The 10,644-nt window shown below is 35.2% G+C and overlaps 1 long non-coding RNA gene across 1 annotated transcript; it reads right to left on the bottom strand.

Annotated features, from left to right (window-relative positions):
* Positions 1-3,398: 3,398 nt before the first annotated feature.
* LOC141435319 (uncharacterized) lies at positions 3,399-10,315 on the bottom strand. Its single transcript, XR_012452131.1, has 3 exons — positions 10,105-10,315; positions 4,164-4,319; positions 3,399-3,488 (listed from the first exon to the last, which is right to left on the bottom strand). It is a non-coding gene; the product is annotated as an uncharacterized lncRNA (long non-coding RNA).
* Positions 10,316-10,644: the final 329 nt, after the last annotated feature.

Genomic DNA, 10,644 nt, shown 5'->3' with positions numbered 1-10,644 from the left:
TGTACCAACTCCACCACGGGCATACTCCACTAATTATGCTACTATTGGCGTATGCAAGTGTTCAACAGTGTTGATAGGGAGTCCCGTGGTGCACAGCAGTTGATAACGCACAAGATGGGGGTTCGTATCCTTCAACGTACCCGGAAAACGTATCAAGAAATAGCGTCAGATTTTGACGAAGATTTTTCAAATGAAAAATAAATCGTCCCCTTACGACCAGAATCGCTTAAAGTCACTTTTGGGCAAAACTGAGTTAAATATATCGTTAGAATGTACTTTCCAAGATCTACATGCTGTTGAAACCCGTTTTACTGTACGATACTCCAATACCGAGTTACGTTTTTCTTAAGCTCACTTAAAGCCGATTTTTAAGAAAATCAACAGCCAAAAACAACTACGCGTTGGTTAAACAGCATTTTTTTTTATTTTACAACAGCAAAAATATTTTAATGTCAAACAAGCGATTTTGGAATGTTAAGATTTCAATAAAAATGCAATTTGAGTACTGCCTAAAAGTGCTAAAATAATGTTAGTAGGTTTCGCCTGTTGAGCATTACTTTATATTTCAATTATTGCAACAGCGAAACAAACTAAATATAATATAGGCGATATTGCTTGTAACAATGTTTGCTTCGACCATAAGAAGCGCTACAGCCAAAATCGCTTAAGTATCGCTTAGACGTTTCGCGCTGTAAATAATGGCATAACCTTCGTATAATCCTTGTAGTAGTGTGCACTTTGTGTAGGCTAGCTTAGTCGGTTCGTACACGCTTGAAAGCACGATTCATAATAAGTAATTTTTAAAAACTTATTTAGGTAATTATAGATCTGTTCACTAACGAAAGTCTGCCCCTCCACATTCTATAATTGTAATTGTACCTAAACGTATCCGTACGACAAGTCTATGTGTGCGTAGCTCGAACTTGTCCTCGTGGCTTCAGTCGCAAGCGTACCGTCAGTCACGCACACTAAGACTAAGACAATGTGTAAGTACTTAAGAGGTTTTCTCGTGTACATTTATAATTAGCTGTGGAGGGGCGCGCCTTCGTGAGTAAACAGATCTATGTATAACAGCGATTCACTTGCCGTAATTTAACAGTGTTTTTCTTTCAGGTGACGATAAGGAGCATGGATATTCAGGTTTCGATGAACTAAATAAGCCGCGTATCCACTAGAGGCAGCTTCGGGCCGAGCGGCTGCCTTGCTCCGAGGCCGCGAAAGTGGAGACGCTGCCAAAGGCACGGCTCAGACTGAGGCTCCTTTGAGCACGGTCAAAAAACCGACAAAATATGGCTCGGCTCGCGGTGCTCGGCCTGAGGCTGCTCTAATGGATACGCGGCTATAGAAAAACATATAACCATGTAAAATGAACCGTGATTGTCATTTAGATAACCTACTTATTTACTACTTCGTATCGTAGGTACGTCGTATCAATGAAAAGCTTATCACGGCATAAAACATTTACGTAGTCACACATTTTCATTGTTCTTGGCTTAGGTAATATTAATTATCCATGGCTGGTTTGAGTAGCCACAGCTAAGACAAGCAGTGATGAAGAAGAAGACTGATGATTATTACCATTAAGGTTATTTTTCATCACTGCTTGTCTCAGCTGTGACTACGTCCGGCACACGCTCAATAACGTCTTCATCACAGGCCAGTGCAACCAGCCATGGTGAATCTCCGGTATAACATTTTTTTTGTAAAAAGTCATTAAATCTTTATTTTTTAGCTGCACTTATTGGCAGTGGATTAGTGTATAGCTTTTTAATGCAGGTAGTTTAAATTCCTCTACTGAAAGAGGTTCAACAGAGTTTGGATTCGATTTTCTGTTGCCTTGTCTTGTTCGACGGTTGGTTTGCAAAGTTACAGGCCTGGTATCAAAACTCAAAAAGTCAGACGACATGTCGTAATTGATAAAAATATTACCTATACAAATATTAAGCCAAGAACAATGAAAATGTGTGACAACGTAAATGTTTTATGCCGTGATAAGCTATTCATTGATACGACGTACCTACGATACGAAGTAGTAAATAGTAGGTATCTAAATGACACTCGCGGTTCAGTTCGACGGTCTGCTGGATCTGGTTATACCTATGTTTTTCTATTTAGTTCATCAAAACCTGAATATCCATGCTCGTTATCGTTTTGATGAAGAAGAAGACTGATGGTTATTACCATTACGGTTCCTTTTTCATGACTGTTTCAGTGGTTACTTTGAGCCTTGAGACGCTAAGTGCCTTTTTATTAAAATGTTTGAATAAAATATGTTTTTTGTTGTATGCATGTAATCAAAAGTTCCATAATTAAATGTATTAAGCAGCACATATGATATTAAAGGAATAACGTAATATATCTCACATATACTAGAAATATACTACTATATTTAAGACTTTAGCTCGCTAGTTTTTCATTTATTTATATTTTGGGCTATTTGGTACCTATTTGTTGAAATAGATTGATGGAACTCTTTCGAAAAATACAAGTTATATTCTTTGAATGATAAAAACAAAACAGAATAATGCTACATTGCATATAAGCTAGAAAAACAGAAAAAAGCCTAGAGTCAAAACATCTTAGAAATATTTTGCACTTTTAAGCGCGCTTAAGAGGTAAATTCCGATTTGTTTACAGCCAATACCTCTTATTTGCGCTGAGACTTAACTAAAAACTTAAATTGTATAAAACATGTAAGCATTTTAACACTGTATTCGGCAAAAATGCTTCAATTATGGACTTAAAATGATAGTTTATCCAATATATCTGCGTAAACTTGCTAGTTTAGAAGATAAAAAAAAAACGTGTCTACAGGCAAAATCGCTTATCTGCAGTACCTTTTGAAGAAAACCCTATTTTAACCTACTCGGCGCGAGTATAGAGTAAATAACATAGCCCTATCCTATTAAGGGATAAATTATCTAAATAGAAACACAGAGATGTTTTTAGTATAACTAGCTTTTATAGGTTTTTAGAGCATGCAAACCTTTAAATGCGTTTTTCTCGAAACTACATTTCATGCAGATAAGCGATTCTGGTTGTAAGGGGACGATATGGAGAAATCAATTATAATAAATATGTCCCATGTCAGGAGGCAAAACTCTTTCGATTCCTGTAGTAATTTACAGGTGTTAAAAAATGAAATCTTGTCAATTATGGCAAATATGCGTTCCGGGGCAATTAATGTTTGTGCTTTGAGACAAGTTTTGTCTTTCGGAAACCTTTGTCCTCCCTTTTTTCCGAACAAAACGGGGACTATGCAACACTGTGGCATGTTCGATATTTTTATGTTACGGTTTTAAGGTGTATTAAATATGATTTTAATCTAAACTTCGTTTTCACGCCCTCTTTCATTTTTTATTTCATTTTGAAATTTATAATTTAATATGTTTTTCTTACCCGTGCAAGTCCCACGTACAGCAAAATGACGGATATTACATAAGGAATCATCAAGCTTCCAAAAATTACTACTGCTATGTCAATGATGACTGAAAAGGAAAAATAATAAGTAATTAAATTTACTTTGTCCACTTTAAATACATGCAGTTTCTAATTTGAATTATCTGATACCTTTAAACGAGCAATTTTAGTATATATACAGGTGATTGGTTATTGAATACATTATTTTCAAGGGTATTTAGTCCTTATGTAGTCCTGTCCGAAATCTATTAGTTTCCTAGATATTGCCGATTTTAAGATTTTTCCCAAAACTACCGAATCACGTGAACAAAAAATTTGTAAAAAATCTAAATTAGATTATTATATTACTTGGTACCAGTAGCGGATTTTATTAGAAGCAAGTACACCAAGTAGCTAACACACTTCAATTTTTAAAAATATAGGTAACGGTAATATAGGTACGGCATGCTGTTGATCGTGGTAGCAGTCCATGGCGGTTATCGTGCTGAGCTGCTTCATTAAGATGTTTAATAGAAAGTTCAAAAGATACATACGTAAAGTCGCAGCGCGTCCATCCGGGCCAGTCAAAAGTTATAGGTACAGTTGGCGAATCCCGCAGCCGTGGAAACGGGATTCGCATAACAGATCAGATGCCAATATGGCGAATAGTGAGTTATTATAGTTAGCTAATAAGGTGCAATGTGTTTTTCTCAAAGTCGCGAGATTAAATTAACCGTTTGAATAATGAAGTTCCTCCAACTTACTACTGGATCCCAGTCCTTCTTTTCCTTTGTTAATATTCTGGGGCAGTGCAGCAAGAATAGCAAATATCACACCAGCGAACATTTTTAATCCTGCCAAAAATGCTATTATTTGAGTTCCCTCTCTTAGATCCTTGTCTCCGCAGCAATTCGTCAGCACTACAAAAAGATATGATGAGACTTAAAGAATGAACACGATAAAATCTGGCCATGCATGATCTGGTGTAAAGGTAAATATTATTGAAGTTTGTTGTTTCTTAGCAACAATAGACCTATAAGTTTTTGTTGATTCTGTCAAAAGTAAAAATATTGAAAACAAATATCTTGTCTCATATGTTTGTTTGTACATTGTATGATTGTGTAATTTGGCTTAAAAGCTCATTTAACTAGGTACTTTCTGTAACTGCAACTACGAGTTCCAATTGGCTAAGTAAAGTTTTTTGAAGAGGTGCTAAATATATTTTTCTTCGATAGTCGACGTCTTAATAATCGAGGAACTGCAGCTCTTTTATTTTTATTTCCTCATATTAATTAGAAATATTTTTTCAAGTGGTTGATATGACGTTTGTGAGATTGAAATGGCAGAACCGTTGAGGGCTCAGTACTTAGTAGAAACAGTAAAAAAAAAACGAAGTCAACTGTCACTGCTGTCACTGTCAAGTAGAATCTAACCTAAAACCGTTTTATTTGCTTTGCGATTTGGTGCGATCAGTGTGTTTTTTGGATAATTTTTAAAGACCTCTCAGCACAAACTCAGTACTTTAAAATTTGCCGCATTTCTCCACGACCTTTGCATGATAATTGGACCACGATTGGATAGTTTGGACGACTATTTTGGCTCTGCTTCTTCGACAACGCTTCTTGCAGTCTCGACGACACTTGGCTTGACTTTTGGACCATATTTTCTATTTTAGCGGCTTCACCTTTCAATACGAAATGAGTGAATTTGTGCGAGCAGATTCAAGGAACTTGCCACACATGGCTATGAGTCTAGAATACCGGTAAAATGGATGAACGTAAGTACAAAATTATATCAATACAGTTTATTGTTTATTTTTTTAACATTACATTTTAGGGCATCAAAAGTTGAATATGTTGCCGGACCAAAGTTGTTCGAGAGCACAGAATAACAAAAACATATTACCTATATTGTGACCATTTACTTAGATATCAACTGACAATGTGATTGATGCGACAGGTGATGTTGTTCTGCATTGGCTGGTTAATATTATGATAGAGTAAAATTTCTGTGGTTAGTGAAACATTATATTATAACTAGCTGTTGCCCGCGACTCTGTCTACGAAGAATTCGCTAGTCGCTTTTTATTTTTTCGGGATAAAACTGTGAGATAAAAAGTAGCCTATGTTCTTCCTCGGGACTCCAACTACATACATAATGAATTTCGGCTAAATCAGTTCAGCGGTTGAAGCATGAAAAGTTAACAGACAGACAGACAGAGTTCCTTTCACGTTTATAAGTAAGCATTTAATTAATAAAGGAAATTAATAATTTTGATCTTTTTTTCAGGTGGATGTAAACACACGTTGGTGTTTTTATTTTGGTTGCAAGAAAAAGCCAATGAAGGAGCATAACCTGTTTTTTTTTAAAGGACATGCATTTTTCCATAAAAAAGAGGCATAGAAGTAGGTACCACGGAACTCCTCAATGGTTAATGGAAGAGAATAGAATAGACTTAAGATTTAGCACGGAAATGTAATTTTGAACATGACGATTTCTTAATACAGAAATGTATTTTTAGTTGACAATGCAAGTACAGTCGACAAAAAGTACAGTCAGCAAAATTTTTTTACAGTGCGGAACAACCGAATTCCACTTGGGCGAAGCCGCGGGCAAAAGATAGTATATTACACACATCCAGTTCAACTGGTAGAACAAACGATACAATCTTGGGTCACTGTCACAAGTACAAGTACTAAAAATACAAGTAAATCACCACGGTTTCATTATAACTTATGATCAATGGTACGCATATTGTTTACACGTATAACACACAAGTTAATCAAACCACGGTTGCTTAGGAAATGAAAAGTTTAATATGATTGACAGCCCTTTATAGCCTGCCGGAAAAATCTTAACAGCGCGATTCAGCTATTCCTTGAGACGAGATAGTGACATCTTTTGATGCAAAAGTAAACTAAAATCCCGGTTTAACACATAGTGACCTATAATATTTGTATTATATTTCCTTGTATTTCTTAGTAGTACTTCTAATGCCTTTATGGGATGGTACAATATTTAATTTATTAAAATACGACTTGTTTTTATATTACCCTTTGCCAAGAATATTATATACATGTTCCAATAAATCGGGTCTTTTGAGACATAAGTTTATGCTAAACGTTTTTATGATAATTTGTGTATTTATGAAATAAAAACAATATAAATTAAGTATTGCATTTTTATTATATTACTCTGCAAATTAACTAAAACCATCTAAAACACATGCAATAAGACAGCTTATGCTAAGGGGCTGTTTCACCATCCACTGATTAGCGTTAACCGACGGCTAAATGTGATGCCGTCTCCGTCTATTCGAACAAAAGAAATAGAGACGGCATCACACCTAACCGCCAGTTAACGCTAATCAGTGGATGGTGAAACAGCCCCTAAACGTTTTTATGATAATCTGTACATTTATGAAATAAATAAAATGTAAATTATTGCATTTTTATTATATTACTCTGCAAATTAACTAAAACTATCTAAAATACATGGAATAAGACAGCTTTGTCTATATAATTTTATGTGGTTATGGTTAATAACAGAGAGGCTTCAAAATTACGGATTCTTTTAATCTTCAAATCACGCATTTCACATGTAACCTCAAGCTCGCTATGACTTTAAATTGGAATCACCCCCTTTTTAGTAGCCACACAAAGCCACTTCATTCTGTAAATAATTTAGCAGAAACTTTGAAATAAAGAATATAAACCCATTTGTGCAACATGCAATTAAATATTTTAATGTATTGTATGACTCTTACCGAGACCATGTCCTTTTTATTGTTTTGGTAAAAAAACACTATATCTCTCCCTTCTGTTATGTTCTCCTTTGCTGTGTTTGATGTTGAAGGGCTAGAGGGTTCGTATAATGATGTTGTTGATGAGCAACTTGCAGTGGAAGATGAAGCTGACTTGCACCAAGTCGCTTTGTAAAGACTAGGATGCATAAATACGCCGAATTCGGAAAATCTCGTCTGTATTTCATAGACCAAGGTACAAAGCATTAGAGAACATTTCTGTAATGCTCCATTTCAACTCGAATACTGTCGGAGTCGTCTGAATCCATTGTAGGGATACTGTGATTCAAATTTACTCGTAAGGCAGTCCAAATGTCAAGCCAAGGGTGGCCGAGAATGCAAGATAACGTTGTCTAAGAAACAGAGCCAAAATAGTCGTCGAAAATATCCAATCGTGGTCAAATTATCGTGCAAAGGTCGTGGAGAGATGTGAAATATATTTAGCACCTCTTCAAAAAACTTTAGGCTATGGCACTTGTCCCACCGCCCGACGATGAGCGAGAAGCAAGTAGAGCGAGTAACTAGAAACGAGTGGGCGAGAAGCGAGTGTAGTTTTGTCGCTCGGCTGTAAGTGAGTGTTCGCGTACGACGGGCGATTACTCGCTCCACTCGACTCGCTCGTGCGGGGCGGCCGCCAAGCTGACATCGCTGAGCGAGTATCTATAGCTCAGCGAGTTTTATAGCTCTTGTCGCTGCGACAAAAGATGTAAGAGCGAGTTCTCGCCGACAGTGTGAACAGCCAGCGATCAACTATTAATATATGTGTCTCTTTTACTCATACAGGATCTTATATCTTTTGTTCGTTTCTTGAGCGAGAAAATAGTCGATAGCCAATCGTTTCCTCGCTGGCGGTGAGACAAGTGCCTATAACAAGCACTTATGAATGTCAAAAAAAATCTACCACCGGTTCGGAAAAACCTCTGCTGAGAAGAATCCGGCAAGAAACTCAACGAGGTATATATATTTTTTTTAAACAGATATACAATATTATTAAATGATATGTATACATCACAAGTATTTAACACAACTTTATTTTAAACACAGTAGGTTCGCTATTTGAAGGGATCGCTAATGCGGATCGGAATTATTTCCAAATATCCCTGTCCATGATATAATCATTAACTTTATAATACGCCTTTGATATTAATGTCTTCTTGACAATAGATCTGAATTTCGTATCCGTTTCATTTATAATATTTTTTGGAATTTTGTTATAAAAACGTATGCAACTTCCCAGAAAAGACTTTTTGGTTTTAGCCAGTCTGTAAGATGGAACTTTAAGCTTCCCTGTGTTTCTAGTAGCCTTTGGCTTATCGACGTTAGTGGGAAAATCACATATGTTCTTCCTAACATACATGATTATTTCAAAAACATAAAGCGACGACAGGGTTAGGATATCTGTTTCCTTAAAAAAAGATCTTAAAGATTCACGCGTCTTCAAATTATAAATTGCTCAATTGCAAAAGAGTTTGTCTACTAGTAAAACTGAAAGTAACGTTTGTTTAAAATTGAAATGTAGATTAGTAGTGCAGTGTAGTGTGTCTATATTTTTTGTGTTATAAAAAATATTACAAGCCGTTTTATGGAAAAACACAAGTTCGTCCTAAAAAAAGATAAAACGTAAATGCTTTTGGTATATTTATTTCAACTGTATGTCTTCCAATGTATGTATGTAAACTCATAATTGTACAACTTTAAAAATTACTTGATATGTTAAATAAACTATTAATTTTATTCTTCCAATTAATAGTTTATTGATATACTCGTAGTTAAGTACATTAACCTCAACTATTTCAACATTTGCAATAGCCCCATAGTTTTTGTACGAAAAATGCTATTCGCTAAACTTGGTTTGGATAGGTATTTAACTAAATGTAAACAAACGTCAGCTGTCAGATTTCGTACATTCAAGGATTTTAAACATTTTACTGTTCTATCTTTGCAATACAAACTAGACTAGTGTATTTCAATACATAAATGAAAATGTTTAGATAGTTTAATGGGGGAATTTCAACATTTATGACACCCATTGACATTGTTTTGTTTACATTTAGTAAAATTCCTATCCAAACCAAGTATAGTGATGTCCCGTGTCGATATTTCGATAAATGAATTTCACATATTTTATTACTATTTAAGATCTGCAATTGGTGCGAAGCATGTAAGACTTTATAACAAAAGACAAATGAAGTAGCTTAAAAAAAAAACCTAAAATTAACAAAAAAAAAATTATCCTAATATGTTTTGAAACAGCATAGCTAAATAATTTCATCAAATACTGAGGTCATGGAAATATCAGGTCAAAGAATGGTAAGGAAAAAATGAAAAAAAATGTTGAATTTAATTCACAAACATTTATCGATAAGTAGTATTCCAACACTAGCCACTATGGAAGATAGTCGCATTTTACCCATAAAATAAAAAAAAAAAGAATTTGCTAGAGACAGCCCTATTTTCAGCAACTAGATACCATCTTCGGATATGTGTTGCGTGAATGTTACTCGTACGTACTCTTATCTCCCAAAGCATAGTAACTGATTACAACAATGTTATAATTAATAGTCACTTTAACCCCACGGTAGCGTGAATGTAACTGTTACCTACTGCTCGTGAAAGAATAAAATCAATTATTGGAAACCTAAGCCTATTTTATTATATATTATATATTTATTTATAAAACCCTGTAATTATATAGCTCATGGTAGAGGGCGGCAAAATTATTATGCTTACTATTTTTTTTAGTTGCTTTTGCCCCGGGTAACCCATTAGGATGTAGGCAATGTTTTTTATATTTTGAGGACTTGCTGTAACGGTTTTTTTCGCAATACATGGTCTGCTTAGATTATAATCATTTGTTGTAGTTCGCGGTGCCGCTAACGGTTTAGTAAAACGTCTGTACGTACTTGTTGCGACGCTGGCTTTGCTGCAGACTCATAAACAAAGATTCCCCAGAACTGCTCCTGCTGTGTGCTTTAACTAGTCCAAGTAATTATAGCCAGGTTTTTTGTCATGGATCCAAATGTTTACGGACGAACTGATGATTTTATTCAGTTTTATAAAGCGTTTAGCTGTGTCTAATAAAGGCCCTCTAAAAAGTGACACTTCGTCGAAGAGCATGACTGTGACAGTTTAAAGTGTTTAAACCAAAGAGTATTAGTACCTATATAGAAATCACACTTAAAACGTCACTTTTTTACGGGCACTTCAGCGCCTCTGTTATGAGGCGCTAAACGAAATTGACAAAAATATGTCAAATGTTGACTTGACGTGACAAATTCAAAGTCGTTCTGCCAACTTTCTGCTGTCTGGCTATCGCGACAGTTATGCATTTTTTGAGTTTTCTCAGTTTTTATTTAATATTTGTTATTTGTTATGAAGTATTAGTATGTTTATTTTTAAAGATCATTTCTTAAATTTGAATTTTGTTGTTACACCTACTCATA

Source organism: Choristoneura fumiferana, chromosome 14 (assembly GCF_025370935.1).
Source record: "Choristoneura fumiferana chromosome 14, NRCan_CFum_1, whole genome shotgun sequence".
Taxonomy (NCBI): Eukaryota; Metazoa; Arthropoda; class Insecta; order Lepidoptera; family Tortricidae; genus Choristoneura; species Choristoneura fumiferana.
The sequence above is the reverse complement of the archived record's forward strand: the minus strand, read 5'-3'. Positions and strand labels throughout refer to the sequence as shown.